Below are 15808 nucleotides of genomic sequence, written 5' to 3' on the forward strand. Positions count from 1 at the left end.
ATTGCATTATGCCAACTAAAGAAACACTCCCACTTGGCCTAATGGAGGTTGGTGGCTGAAGGTCTTCTAAGATCTTGCAAAGGTTGTGGTTAATTTATCGCACTACCCACAAAAAGAAAAAAAATTCTTTGAGGCCTTATTGGGTAGGATGATGGACATCCAGATTGTTTTGAAATTGGTAAAAGTGCAGCTGACTAGTTGAAACTCTTAGAACTGTCCACCACTAAAAGCAATATATATCCATAACATCATTCTGCTATCTCTAAAGGGGAGCTATTGAACTTTTCTTCATGTCCTTAGCAGTGACAATTCCAAATGGGGTTAAAACCTAAACATCGAGCTCATCCTAAGGATGTTATATTGTATCTAACCTCAAGGTTACTGGGGTCAGCTGACATGAGCAGTGCAAGAATGGACTTTGTTCAGGCTGAAAGTGAACAGATCTGTTAACAGTATCCCATACAGATGTGTAAAAGCCTTGCAGATCTCTTAAGTCCAGAGACCACATAAATGGCATGACCTACTTTCACTGGCTAACAGTGAATCTTTCCAAGATAAACGTTATTACCATACAATTTGTTGTCTCCCATTACATCCAGCTGACACAAATTCACAAGTAGTATGTCACATGATTTCATCAGTACAGTATACCATTGTTGTCAACTTATCGGCCATTACACCTACTGTTCTTCCTGCTATGAATTAAGCATGACTAGAAACTGGAATACCCTCCCTCTCATATGTACAGAAGGTATTGTCTTAATAATCATTAACAGAAGAATAGACATACACAACCTAGAGGTTCAGATGCTAGAAAGTTCCCATTCTTGGTGGATTGCCTCACTAACTATATCATCTCCATCTGAAGTGGAGCTTGCCAAACAAACTAAATCACTAGACTGAGGCTGATGATTAGTCTCTATAATTAAGTTGCCTCCAGCACCACAGACTACTTTAGAACCAGGAAACAAGTCCATTCCACACCTCATTCACCTGTTTCAGGAACATGACCTTACCTGTCTTCAAACCCTTGAACTTCTCACTGTGGTTTTATTTCCCTAAAAAGGGAGTCAATTGCCAACTGTAAACCACATCTACAAAAGGTTCTGTTCCAATCTAATATCAAGGTCTCTAGTACTTCTGCAGACAAGAACACCACCAGTGAAAGACCTATCACTGCCATAGACCCGGCACATTTCCTGAGTTGAATGGCCAACCTCTTTATTGAAACTGACTTATTGGAGTAATAAAATAAAACCACTTTAAAAGTCATGCTTTCAATCCTGTGCTAACTACATTGCGGGAAAGATACTTCTGATCATTAGGTTCTTCTGCTGCACATCAGCTACCACCTCTGGGAAGACAAAGCACTGCAAGTCTTAAATATTGCATACTATGTTCCTCTTAGTTTAACTTTTCTGAGAGCTCCCTGCAGGTGCTCTCTGGGGACAAATGAATCCCAAAGAATCCCAAACCCTGTCGATCTATATGTCTGAGGAGGGTAAGAGTTTCTGAAAGATCCCCTTCTTCACATGCACATTCACTAAAGACAGATAATCATCCAGATGTGTAAAATTGTAGCACAACCAAGAGAAAATGATAAATTTTCCAAGACAATTTGTATTTTTCATAGCTACAAACATTCGGTCTAACGATAGGATAATTTCTAGCGCTTAGCTGGATCCAGTTAAATCACAGATGAAAGCAAGGAATCTTGTGAGATCTGGAAACATGTGCGTAGATCGGGTGAAGAGTGGTCAAAGACCATGCATCTACGCCACCGCGTCAGTCTTTTCTTAACCGCCTGGGCGAGAGTTGTGGTTGACCTCTCTTGGCCTTTACCTGGTTCATTGCCCGTTTCGCTTGTGTTTTAGTGTGTGTGTGCTGTTATTATGGCTTCTTCTGCTCCATCTCGGCCTCATCAACGTATGTGCCCCGGAACTCCAGGTTTTCCATGTTCTCGTTATTTTGAGTTGGACCCCTCAGAAAGCAAAGAACTAATTGCACCGTATATCCATTCCTGGTAATCGACAGAGTAATGAACTCTTGGTCCTGGAGATACCACTCAGTTATGTCTATCTTGGTCAGTGTGAAGGTTACAAGGAATGGAGGGAAAGAAGGCTGGGTAAGCTTTGCTATAAATTCCACATAGAGAAATAATGAGTGTCAGGCAGCCATGGGTTGGTCATACCCTTTGCAGGATCCTCAATCAAGCACAGAGTGGTATCATCAGAAGAAGCAGTCACCAGGCAAGCATTGTCCTTGGCAGAGAGGAAGAACAGCCAGAGTGTGAGGACTGGGCTGAAACATCATCATGGGACTGAGGCTTCTTTACTATATAACTAGCAATGAAAGCAACTCTGTTACATAAATGTCTGACAGGCCTTGATAAGTATGCTGTGGTTCAGCAAGATCACAGCCTTAAACAAACCACAGCAATCAAAAGTCCAGAAAATTATGGGAATAATACATCTCACTGCATCAAGGAAACACAGAATAAGTAAAACTATGTACAACAGATGAAAATGAGACAATAATTCAGTACAAAACTACAAAAAAGTACTACACACATAATGCAAAAAATACAAAAAACCTGACAAGAAATAATGATATAGGTTAATTTATCCTGAAGGTGAGCTCAAAAACATATGATTAAGCTACTAGAAAACCATAAAACAAGCAAAGCAGCATAAACTGAATACACTAACCTTTCATCTACTGCACTACAGCAGATGACAGGTAGAATAAAGTGGTTGGCATAAACACTAACAAATTCACTCCAGAGTTAACTGGTCAATGACTTGTTGGCAAATCAGAGTATCACTAAACCTGAGAATTATTCACCAAAAACAAGTCCAACTGACGGAAATGTGTGAAACTATACACAATCATGGACTTGAATGAAGAATACACTGCAAGACAGTTAAATTCTCAAGGTGATGGAAAAGTTAACTATTCACAGACAGTTACACTATACAAAACCAGTGATCCATAATGATACCAGCAACTTATTAGTGCCTACTAAATGAAAAAAAATCCACTTTTATCAAAATACTGTTTGCAATAAAGTGAAAAAATAACAGAAAAAATTATATCAAAAGATATAGAAAGTAACTGGTAATAGTGGTAGAATATAGATCCTTAGCAAATTACACATCTGGGGGATCATAACTGTTGAAGCTATTGCACATTAATGAAATGTGAGAAGGCAAATGAAACATAATTAAATTTCCAGATGGCACATACGTAGTAAGACTACTTCTGTCTAACAGATAAAAGACTGAACCTGGGTTCACTTTGGGGCAGGAATATGGTTGATGAGAATGAGATAAAAAAAAATTCAAAGCACTACAAAGAATACAATTTTTACTGTATAATGTCTCAGTTTCATTTACAAACAACCATATAGTTTGTAAAAATGTCAAGCTAAAAATATGCTTGTTATTAAATAATTAGGGGCTATCTGTGTCAAAGAACAAAACAATATATTTGTGTCAATTATCAAAATGCTTCATACAAGCTCACTATTGATTTAGCCAACATTAGCAGTTTTTAAATGTCCTGAAAAATTGCAAACTTTTGTCTACAGACAGTTGCAGTATCACTACTGAGCAAGAGTAGCCTGAAGCCTCCAGTTGTCACCACTCACTAGTGACAATTTTGTAGTATCAAAAAGACAAATGAATGAGGAATTCGAAGGAAGGAACTCAATAAATAAGAGATGAGTTTCTATAAAAAAAAAAAACTTTATATTTAAACAATTCTTTTCATTTCATGCAACTGGCCACTTACATGGCCTGAACCTCAATGTATGTTAGAATGATAGCTCCAAGAATCAAGACTGATTAAAACAAGTTCTTTTTATTTTATGGATAAGCCTCTTAAGATGAAATATGCATGTTTTAAGTGTTTATGACAACTTGACAATCAGAGCATGATACCCACCACATACTGAAGACACACCTGCGAATAACACTAGAAGTCCAAATCTCAAGGATGTGATGAATGAACAAATGAGGATGGCAAGTAAAGCAAGATGAGGATAATGACTACACTATGCCCTCCCTTATGGATAAACTTGACCTACCATTATCACTGGTCCCAATAAGTATTCATATTTTTATGGGCCACACCCTTAGGATGAAATCTTGAAAAAATGGACTGATACCTTTAAGTACCTCCACTGAAAAACTGATGCAATATCCAAATTACACCTAAAAGCAATAAAAGTGAAGTGTGTATATCAAAGGAGAGATTGGACAGACAAGCGACAATCGTGTGCACGTAAGGAGCCCACAGTTGATGTGTTAACTGTCAGAGATGGCATCGGTATCAACTGCGAAGATCAGCAGCAAAAAAGCCACTTCTGGTAACCAATACTGGGTCATCAACTGTGTCAATTACAGGAACAAGTTCACAAAAGAATAGGAGATCACATTTCACAAACAAGAGACCTATTTTCACTCATGAGAATCTTTATGACTGTTGAAATAACCTCAGGTAAAAGTGTGTTAGATTGCAGTCAACTTCACTCCTGCTTTATATCTAATAAAATACGTAAGGAATGTTGTAATAAACTTTTTATTAAAGCAGGGCTGTTGTTTATCCGTGGTACGTGCTACAGTTCATAAAATATTATCCAAGATGAATTGTATAGAATAAAAGTGGTTCAGTGTGTGAAATCTACCTGAAAAGTCACTGGCATGTAGGGTTACCATCAGTCCATATAACCATGGTTATGCATGACTATGTTTCCTACTACTTGTACTACAAAAACAATGTGCGGCCTAGATCCAAGCCTCCTGCATTTTTTAAGTGTTAATGAAATGTTATGGTAGTGTTAGGGCAAAATGCCGAATGGCCAGCCTCTACCATAGCGTGCCTCCTTCCCGAAAAAGTACTTTAGCACAACCTGTAAGCCAGGACAGACATTTGTCAAGAGCCAGCGTCCATCGAAGTAATACCTCAAGTTTTCTCTCAAGTCACAAATTAATGCCATAATTTCCAATTTTCGTGAGGCTGGTCGTGCTACAGTAGAGGTGGCCGCCAGGTGGCCATTCGGTATTTTACCTTATTTAATACATATTAGCACTAAGTTCTCAAACCTGGTTTGGAGAGGACTCTGCTGAATTTTAACGATAATTAGTTCTGCCTCTAAAGTTGGACTGTAAATTTATGGTGGAAAGAAAGGAACATAACATTGACAAGTTGGTCAACTATATTGCTCAAGTGTATACAAACTAGTACAGCAAACAGAATTAAAAAATTTTTATTTCTAAATGTAGTATACACATTGTCAAATTGGTAAATGCTGCATGGATAATTTACCAATGCTGCAAAGATAATTTACCATCCATTAAAGACTGCTGAGAAAATAACCATAATGTAGTTGCCATATCTACAAAAACTTTATGGCTTAACCATAGAAGAAATATACCCCCCAAAATTAAATATTTTTACTTCTGCATACAGAACAAATTGTATAGAGTAAATGGAAAATGTGGTTATAAAATCCATTTGACAGTCTTGGCGGAGACCCGAGAAAACATGTTTTTAAGAGTAACACAGGGTTTTCTAAGATTGCATGGGTGCGCTATTGTTTTACATAAGAATTGTCACATAGCAATGGCACCAGGCGTGCATGTCACAGAATGGTTTGGCTGTTATACGGTGTTTAATCTCTCCACTCTATCTATGGTGTATATCAGGATCCATAACCACTACACTACCTGTATCAACTCATGCTACAACACTTTCAAAAGCCCTGAGGTTGGCCAGGTGAAGCCAGTACATCATGGTTTAAAGGAATGCTTTTGAAACATGACATCACTGGAATCTCAAAGGGTTAAAATCACCCCAACTCTTCCCTACAAATATAAAAAAAATACCCATAATTCATGGACTATATACTTCAATGCATGAGACAAACCTTTAGATAAGAAGAGGTAAAAATTATGGTAAATTTCATTAATTTATCCCATATCTGTCGTATAAGAAGGCTGCTAAATTACAAAACCATCTGTAAATTACTACTGTAATTACACTACCATAAATATAGGGTAAAATGGTTTGATTACCTTCATTATCAGTTTATTTTCATAATTTGAATTTTTTCATGTATGTTGGTGGTTCTTGCACGTGGCCGAGGCTGGGCCTACAATCAACATCACTTAGAATTCAAGGTTTGATTTTACAATGGTAGTATAAGACCACCCCAATTTTTTAAGGGTCATCTTATATGCAGAAATATAGGGTATATACCAGCTTAGCAAGGTGAAACTTAGGAGCATGAAATACATGGAGTACCTCAACACTGAGAAAAATCAGAGGTACAGTGGTACCTCGAGATATGAAAGGCTCAACTTACGAAAAACTCGAGATACGAAAGCAAATACAAAAAATTTCACGGCTCTACATACGAAAATTGCTTCAAGATACGAAAGATTGTTGCTGTAAAGTCTGAGATTCGCCCGGACCACCAATAACAATTTTGAAACTTGCGCGCCGCCAACTGAGTAGACTCACCACCATCCTCCCGCTCTCCCATTGGTTCCTGATGCTAGTCACCGCCATGAGATATTTCTCTCCTATTGGGTCAGCATCCCTCCCATCATGCATCTACTACGTAGCGGCGTGCTTCTTCGGCCACTGCACGGCATCATCTGTACCGTACGCCACGCGGTATTAGTTCGTTCTAACGATTTAGTTTATTAACGTAAATTTGTTAGTGATTTCGTTGTACGTGCATAGTATACTTTATCGTGTTGTGTGAGAACTTTACTCCATATGTATACGTACTACATAACATAATTACGTAAAGTATATACGTAGTCATGGGTCCCAAGAAACTTGAAATTCACGGAAAGAAGAGGATGCTCTCTTTGGAAACGAAGATGGAGATTATCAAGAAGTATGAAACTGGTATGCGATTGAGTGTGATCGCCAAGGAATACGACCGAAATTCGTCGACAATAGGCACCATCCTTAAGCAGAAGGATGCCTTCAAAGCAGCTACACCTTCCAAGGGCATCACTATTCTGTCCAGCAAGAGGACCCACGTGCACGACAAGATGGAAAGGCTTCTTCCTGTCTGGATAAAAGACAAAGAAAGTGGCGATACGATAACTGACACGGCAATCTCCCACAAGGCCAGCGCTATTTTCGGCGATTTGATTGCCCAGGCCGAAGATGACGGAGGAGAAGGGACATCGATGCCAACCCCAGACTTCAAGGCTTCTCATGGGTGGTTCGAGAAATCTGTAAACGGACTGGCATCCATTCGGTGGGTTGTGGCATGGGGAGGCGGGCCTAGCTCAGGACACGAAAGCAGCCAGAAGCCTTTAAAAGACGTTCGACGAGATGGATGACCAAGGAAGGCTACAGGTTCTCAGCAAGTCTTCAACTGTGATGAGAACTGGCTTTTTTGGAAAAAAATAAAAGCCTCGTCGGACGTACATCACTGAGGAAGAGAAGAAGCTAACCTGTGGGCATAAGCCTATGAAAGACAGGCTTACGCTCGCACTTTGTTTGAACGCCAGTGGGGATTGCAAGGTGAAGCCCCTACTGGTCTAATCATTCCGAGACTCCTTGAGCCTTCAAGGCCCACAAAGTGCTTAAGGAGAAGCTTCCAGTGACGTGGAGGGCTAATAAGAAAGCCTGGGTAACGAGGCTTTTGTTCACAGAGTGGGTAAACCTTGTTTCGGCCCGACAGTGAAGAAATTCTTGGAAGAGAAGCGCCTCCCTCTGAAATGCCTGCTGGTGTTGGACAATGCCCCTGCTCACCCTCCTTGCCTCGAGGAAGATATCCTAGCGGAGTATTCCTTCATCAAAGTTCTTTATCTTCTGCCTAACACCACCCCTCTAACCCCTCCAGCCCAATGCCTCCCATGCCCATGGACCAGCAAGTGATATCGAACTTCGAGAAGCTGTATACGAAACATCTTTTCAAGAGATCTTTCAACATCACCGATACCACAAACCTCACCTTGCGTGAATTTTGGAAGGAGCATTTTGATGTTGTGACATGCATCCGACTCATCGACCAAGCTTGGCAGGAGGTTTCGAGGCGAACCTTGAATTCCTCGTGAGGAAAACTCTGGCCTGATGCTGTACCCGCCCGAGACTTTGAGGGATTCGACGTGGGCGAAGCGGTGTGGTGCTGCAGATTCAGAAACAGTTGACGATCCTGAAACTGTTTCCCAACCAGATCTTGACGATATCGTTGCCACTCGGCAAGTCCATGGATGCTGGTCATCGACGAGGACGACATCAACAATGTTTTCGACGAGCACCAAGAGGAAGCTTACAACGGATGACCTGAAGGAGGCCATGCGACATAACATCGTTCAAGAGGAGTTCTCTAGCAGCGGCGAGGAGGAGGAGGACGACGACGACCCTATGACAACGGCAGAAATTAAGGATGTTCTAGCTGCTTTTCATAAAGTGCAATCAATTGTAGAAAAAAGACATCCCGAGCAGTTCGATGACGTTTGCCTGAGTCGTTTCAGGAACATTGTGAAAAGTAGGCAGAAGCAATCTTCCTTGGATAGTTATTTTTTTTTTTTAAAAGAGGCCTTTAGTACTAGCAGGAGTAAGCAAAAAGGAAAAAACCAAGTGATACTAAAAAACAGAAAGTTGAAAGTGGTGAAGAAGTTGAAATTTTGTGTTAAAAAATAAAATACAAAAATTTTAAAAAAAATGTAAAGTATAAATAGTAAAAAAAAAAATGTAAAAAAATAAAAAAAAGACCCCCCCCCAAATAAAAAATTTTTATTTTAGTTTTTTGTAAAGTTAAGTGTTTCAATTTTGTTAATGTGTTTCGTAACGTTTCGTTTTATATATGTTTTCCTTACATTTTTTATGAGTTTCGTAAAGTTAAGAGTACGTATGTATCTGTCATTTGTCCTCCTCCTCTGTCGCCACTTTTGGAGATAGCCTCACTCGAAAGGTAAGCTTCCACATTTTACTACATACGTACAGTATTTCTTGTATACCATGTACACTAATCCACTTTATTTACAGGTATATTAGCAGTACGTATTAAGTTACGTATTGAATGGTCCAAATTGTTGTAGTATTTCATTGTATAGGTCAATTTAGCTTCATTATGAAATTTACTGGGTTTTTGGAGGGCTTGGAACGGATTAGCCATTTTACAAGTAAAATGCGGTCCAAGATACGAAAAGCTCATAATACGAAGGCCGCCTCGAACGGATTAATTTCGTCTCGAGGTACCACTGTATTGCATACAGGCAGTCCCCTGTTATCAACGGGGGGTTCTTTCTCGATGGGCTTCTGATAAGTGAAAACTGCCATTAACTGAAACTTGGTGATTTATGAGCCAAGTTTCAGCTAATGGCACTGATAACCAGTTAATGGCACCTCTGTTAGGTATGTTATGGCACCATAACTCTATTATCGGTACCTTATGGCGCTGGTAACTGAAACTTGGCCCGTTATGGCGCCATAAATCGTCAATTTTTTGGCCACTAGACAAGCACCATACAACTGGATCGCCATTAACAGAGTTCCGGGGACTGCCTGTACTAACAGTTACCATGGAAACCAATTAAGCTGTCCTTGCCTATTTCCAAAGAATAGATGTTTTTACTGAATTTAAAAAAAAATTAAGTAAAATAATAAAAGGATTACTAAAACTAATCCAGGTACAAAAGTGAATGAAAATGTATACCAATGCTGAAAAGTATGTTAACACCAAGGAAAGCAACATAGGACACTCAGCACAGATATGAACAAAATTGCACAAGATGTGACTCCTGTAAGTGACGATAATTAGAGGCTTTGGGTGACATTTGCATAACAGTTGATAATTCTTATATCTTTCACACAAAAGATTGTATGGCTGGGAGCATTTGACGACTTAGATTGTAGGCTACATGAATGATAAGGTTATATGAAACAGGAAAAAATTGAGCACTACAACACTGAAGTGACAAGACAAATATTCCAAAGATAATTACAATTCAGCAACAAGGATTCTATATCCTACTAGTTACTAATAAACTCTGAAATAACCAAGAGAAAAAAAAATTTCCTTAACATAACCTCATTACTTTACATTTTACTGTAATTATGACCGACAAAAACACAGTATGAAAAAAAAAAAAAAAAACTGCTATAGTATTTATGTTCACTAGTAAAAATTATTTTCATTTAAACAGACTAAAATGAATGCTACATAATATTTACTAATCTATTCATTACACACCGCAAATTACTACATGTATTATAGTACTAAGAAAATGGATGCCTTCTTCATTTAGGCTTTCACCTGATTTTGCCTCCTTTGAAGGTAGAGCTTGACATATCTAGTATTTTTTTTTACACTAACAAGAGAAGTACCCCTACTTAGAGATGATCAGTCCTTATTTTAGTCTTATCAGCATCGCTGTTAATAAAACTTATGATTTCTTTTTCTTTTACTGCATAAGCTGAAGTGATTTACATTCACAAAATTTTCCTAACCAGAAATGACACTTTCCTTTCAGGGATATATTTGTTCCCTTTACTGACATACAGTCGCTAAAACACACAAGATAGTTTTAATTTTTAGCATCTCAAATTTTTTTTATAAAACATTATACTTGCATTATGTAAAAACAGTATCAGGCAGACAAAGGATAACATGGTGCTCTTTACTCCAAACATCTTTGTGAAAAACTTATTTTCTTCTAAAACTGGTATATACAACTTAGACTTAAAATTCATTCCTGTCACTCTCTGGTGTACTAGAATTCTGCATTTTTGTGTGAATGTCTCACTTTTTCAAAATACTGTATGACAAGAATTAATATGGATGATGTGGATATATCAAGTCCTTAACTATAGACAAATTTGACAAAAGTTATACTATATCATACCAATGTATTTCAAACCAAAACTCCACAAAAAACTTAGCCGGAAAAAATATATACGATATAACCGCGTACTAACTGTAACATTTTGAAGGTTTTGTAGTTTTATCCACTTCATCACTTTTAAAATGACATTTTAAGTTTTTATCCTTTCTTAGCTTTTAAAATGACATTTGAAGTTTTTATTCATTTTCATTAGCTTTTAAAATGACATTTGAAGCAAGTATGAAATCAATATACGTATCAAACGATATCCAGGACATCAAATCTAAGATGTGATAGGTAAATATAACAAAGTACCATCACAGACTTGGCAGCTTAACAGAAAAGCTGAGTATCAATAGCATTATATTAGTAAAGTAGTGTAGGAGTTCCCTCTTGCCTGGGATATTTAACAACAAAGAAAACTCAAGCCACCATTACTCATTATTTACAGGGTAAATAATGAGTAATGGAAGATGTATGTAGTACTACTATCAAGTTAATTTATATTTACTTTTCATACGTTTAAACTATAATCTAAATTTCTCAAGGCTGACCCTTGTTACTTTAAAGAGGTTTAGTGGACAAAAATGTTTACTGTTATGTACATATCTAAAGGAATACTACACTGGATCATTTTGAGCATATATATCACTAAAAGGAGCTTAAACAGACATCTAAGTCAAAAATCCCTAATCTCACAAAATTGATAAAAAATCAATAAAAACTCAATGGTTTAAACTGGAACCACTTAAGACTTACTGTTGTAAACACCAATGACTTGCATATTGGAATTACGTAGTCCCTGGGATATAACAAGTCCAAAAGCTACTATACCATTTTCATTCTACGTAATATGTACTAACGCATGATTATGAAAAGCAAGGCAGGAATTTAAAAATTGCTAAAGGAAGTGCAAGAGTGTGGAATCACAACCAGTATGGTGATAAAGAAAGTGGGTGGAGAGGTGTTGGGAAAGACATCTGGAAAGAAACCTCCTGATGATACGGAAACCTGGTGGTGGAACGATGAAGTGCAAGAGGTGGTGAAATCCAAAAAAGATGCAAAAAAGATCTGGGAAAAGTAAGGACAGCAAGAGGATAAGCAAAGAGTTTTATGCAATGAACACCTGTTAAATGAGGAAAATCCTAGAAAATTCCTTGAAGATGGATTCCTGAACCTTGGTATGACACACATTATTTGCTGGAAGGAAGTAAAGAAGTCACTATAGAGGATGAAAAATGGTAAAGCAATAGGACCAGATTGGAATTCTTGCAAAAAGTGTGAAGAGCCTGGGAGAAGAAGGAACAGACATGCTGTGGGGACCTAGCAAAGAAAATATACAGTCAGGAAAAGATACCAAAAAGAATGGAGAGCTAGCTTATTGTGCCTGTCTATAAAGAGAAAGATGACATCCAGGTTTGTGCAAACTACAGAGGAACAAAGCTAATGTCTCACACCATGAAAATCTGGGAAAAAGTAATATATACATCAAAGAATTAGAGAAGAAACATCTGCAAGTGAAGAACAGTTTGGTTTCACGCCATGAAGAGGAACAACAGATGCAATGTTTGCCCTTCGACAAATGATGGAAAAACACCAGGTAAGGCAGAAAGGACTGCATATGTATGAAGGAGTAAAACAGCAGGTGAAAAACGGTGTTGAGGTAACTGAATGGATACCAGTAAGAATTGGTTAAAATCAGGGATCTGCTTTAAATCCTTATCTTTTTTACCTTATAATGGATGTGCTATCTCAAGGAGTAAGAGATCAATTTCCCTGGTGCATGTTCTCTGCTGATGATATCATGTTATGCAGCACCAACAGAGGTGTAGTGGAGTCAAAACTAGAGCAATGGAGGAAAGTACTGGAAGGCAAGGGATTAAAAATCAGTAGAAAGAAGATTAGTAGGGAAGGGACAAGGTTGAACGGTAGAAAAATTTAAGTATCTTGATTAAACAGTAGCTGATTATAGAAATTTGAATGTAGAAATAACACACAAGAGTGCAGGCTGGATGGAAAAATTGGAGAAAGATGTGTATAAAACAGTAGTGAGACCACCTTTGATGTACAGAGAGTAAAGAGAGTGCAAGAGTAGAAATTGGATGCTGTAGAGATGAAAATGGCAGATGGATGTGTGGAGTAACAAAAATTGAGGATAAAAAAAAAAATGAAAGAATAAGGGGAACTGCTAAAGTTTGTAGAAAAAAAAAAAAAAAAACTACCAAAGAAGGCCTAAGAAAAAAGAAGACTGCAGTGGTATGGCCATGTGAGTAGAAGGGAGGAAACATGCATGGAGGAGAGTGATGCAGACAGAGGTGCCTGATGGGAGAGGAAGAGGAAAACAGAAGTGAGGGTGGATGGAGACAGTTACATAAAATCTGAGAGGCAGGCAATTGTCAGGGGATGATGTGTTTGACCGAGGCAGGTGGAGAAAAGCTGCCAGAAACACTGAGAAGATGATTACATATCATTCAGGCTAAAAGTAGTCCCTAAAGAGAACCATCCAGATGAAAGAACTTACTTTTTCACACGAATCTTTAAAGTTTCAACATTTTGTGTACAATAACTTTAACCTAATTCAATACTACAACCAAAAAATCAGTTCTTATTAGATAAACATTCCTTTAGGGCTCACTGTCCAAGATATAACGATACCTTGGATTTGAACTGTTTGATTAATATCTTGAGTCCAAAAATAAAACTTGACCTTGGAACACAGAGTACCAATCAAAACATTTTAGCTTCAAAGGGCAAAATGGAAAAAAAGGATCCTCACATTCAACACAAAACTGAAGAGTTACAAGGTTTCAGTATTTTCACTAACAGTGAGGACGAGTGGCCAGTATCAAGAATTTGGAAGACAGTGAGAACATTGCTTCGTGCAGATTTTCCCCATCTGCATTTTTCTCATGAAGATAATTTTCCAATGCAGATGGTCTTCACATACAAAATTGGTATATCGCTGTAGTGTTTAGGCTAAAAAATATAAAGCTCTATAAAGCATTAGAACTTATTGTACTGCACCTTTAATTATACATATGTAATACCTTTATATGAGGGTTACATCAAAAAAAAACAAAAAACATATTTTAGTAAAAACTAAGATAATAGCAAATTATGTAACTCATTAACTCACAGGATTAGTAGTAGTAGTATAGGCACTGTCACAAGGACAATTTTTTTGGGGGGAAATTTGTGTACAACCACCATTAAGAAAACACCAAAAGGTGTTCTCTCCTTGTAACACTGGCTAAATTCTTGATGCCATGAACACCTGGTTTTCTTATTTCATGGAGCATTGAATATGCATTTACATTGATGGCTATCCATTTCATATATATTTACATAAGTGATATACTTTATGCTACCCATTTCATATGTAAGTTTTTTATATCAGAATGTTGTGCTTAAAGCAACGTAAATTATCACTTTCCACAGCATTGGCTTATAGATTACTGCCTACAAGCTATGGGCCCAGCCAAAGCTGAAACTGATATATATTATTTCATAAAGAAATAACTCATTGCTAGAGTACATTATACTATACAACTCAACCAACATGCTTCTACTGAATATGTTTTATTGTCACTGACTAGGTACTGATGTCCAGTTTTAAGATGAGCATGAGTAACTTTACTTCCACTGCCACACTGACTACTTTGGATAAATTCTAGCATCATGATGCAATAATATGCGCATGTGTTTAGTTCCTTTAGTTATCCAAGAATTCTACACTCTTGAGAGGATACATTACCTTTAATGATTGTGATCCTACTTCCCCTACACAGACTGTTGGGCTACCAATTATTTCAATGTGCCTTAAAAACACAGCACAGACTACAGGTTCTTTGCTATCTGTTTGGTTCCTAATTGAACTGCTTTCCTCAGTTCTCTTCAGTATCTTACTATCTACCCAACAAGGTAACTCTTACAGAGTGCTTTTGCATGGTACTACTACTACTACTACTACTACTACTACTACTACTACTACTACTACTACTACTACTACTACTACTACTACTACTACTACTACTACTAACTACTACTACTACTACTACTACTACTACTACTACTACTACTACTACTACTACTACTACTACTACTACTACTACTACTACTACTACTACTATACTACGGTCTACATTACATTCATAATTATTATATATTAATATATTCTAAGTATATCTAAATACAGAGTAAACAAAATTCCTACACTTTCCTACTGCAGAAAAAAATGAATTCTCAGAATACAGTATGCTACTCTACACAAAATCATTCTGAATGCCTCAAATCCATTGAAAAAATACTAGTGAGAATAAAAAAAATTGTCCAGCAATAATACAATTGGGAGGTTTAAGAGGCTTCACTCCCTTTCAAATCCATAAATCAGATAGGAAGCTGCATCTGTTGAGTTAGGTCAAGATGCATCCACTTAAGTGCCAGTCATACTTTCAGGGCAAAGTTAATGGGTAATATTGTAATTCATTCTTAAATGTAGAGGTGAAAGCCAAAATAAAAAAAAGTTCAGATGGACAGCCCATTTGTATACTAATGGGTAAAAAACATTTATATCAGAAACAAAGCTGAGAGTTCAAGGAAAACTGCAAAGAATCGGACACTGCAAAGAACTTTTTGTATTGTGTACAATGCGACAAGCAAAAAACTGTAGGCAGTAACCTTTTATAGTAACTCCCTCATTTTTATTTCTAAGTAACCTAACTCCCTCATTTTTATTTCTAAGTATCTGAAATTTTGTGAACTTATACAAAGCACCATGCCCACCAAATCAGCTGGAACCTCCTGAATGCAACTTTGACCATGTAGAAAATATAGTATTCTTGGGCTCAAATACAAAGTTGCGTGGACACAGAGATGGAGCAACACGACTGAAAATTCCTATATCTAAGGCCCCTCCTGGAAAATTTTTGGCAACCTTCATTATCAGCGGT

At 37.5% G+C, this 15808-nt stretch overlaps 1 pseudogene; it reads right to left on the bottom strand.

The window, feature by feature from the left end:
• The window catches only part of LOC135202297 (transcription initiation factor TFIID subunit 7-like), a 57320-nt pseudogene that overhangs the window by 12510 nt on the left and 29002 nt on the right, over positions 1-15808 (bottom strand).

Source organism: Macrobrachium nipponense, chromosome 30 (genome assembly GCF_015104395.2).
Source record: "Macrobrachium nipponense isolate FS-2020 chromosome 30, ASM1510439v2, whole genome shotgun sequence".
In the NCBI taxonomy this organism is placed as follows: domain Eukaryota; kingdom Metazoa; phylum Arthropoda; class Malacostraca; order Decapoda; family Palaemonidae; genus Macrobrachium; species Macrobrachium nipponense.